We start from the raw sequence: 525 nt of genomic DNA, 5'->3' as shown, positions 1-525 counted from the left end.
TTGACGAGCGGAGGTCGCTCGCGTTTTCATCACTCGGGAACGCGAGAACGAGTCCGGACCGACCTCTCACAGCGACACAGCGAGGTCGCTCCCGAAGCATGGACCGATGAGCGGAGGTCGTTGCGCGTCTTATTTCTGCTCGAAATTATGATTTCTCAAGGGCCTTTTGGTCATTTCATTATGCACGTTTTTATTTTCTAAACCTATGTTTTAATACTCTGTAAGCCACCAGGAGGCAGATCATCTTTTGTTCTTAAGAAAAACCACCAAAAACCTTTGGAAAGTCATCTCTTGAATCAATTGATCAGTTTTGTTGTTGAAATTCTGTGTTCTTATTATTTATTTTTCTTTGTGTTTCTCTACATGATTAATCTGAAATCCAACATGGGTTTAAGAGGAATCATGGAGATTAGTGAGTAATCCCCCCTTTGAATTCGTGGATTAGGGAGATTAAGGGTGATTAGGTTAGAGCTAGGAAGTTTTAGTGTAGATCATTCATATTTCCTTGCTAGCAGAGTGAACCTA

The sequence above is a fragment of the Brassica oleracea genome, chromosome C2, assembly GCF_000695525.1.
Source record: "Brassica oleracea var. oleracea cultivar TO1000 chromosome C2, BOL, whole genome shotgun sequence".
In the NCBI taxonomy this organism is placed as follows: Eukaryota; Viridiplantae; Streptophyta; class Magnoliopsida; order Brassicales; family Brassicaceae; genus Brassica; species Brassica oleracea.
Note: the sequence above shows the minus strand (reverse complement) of the source record.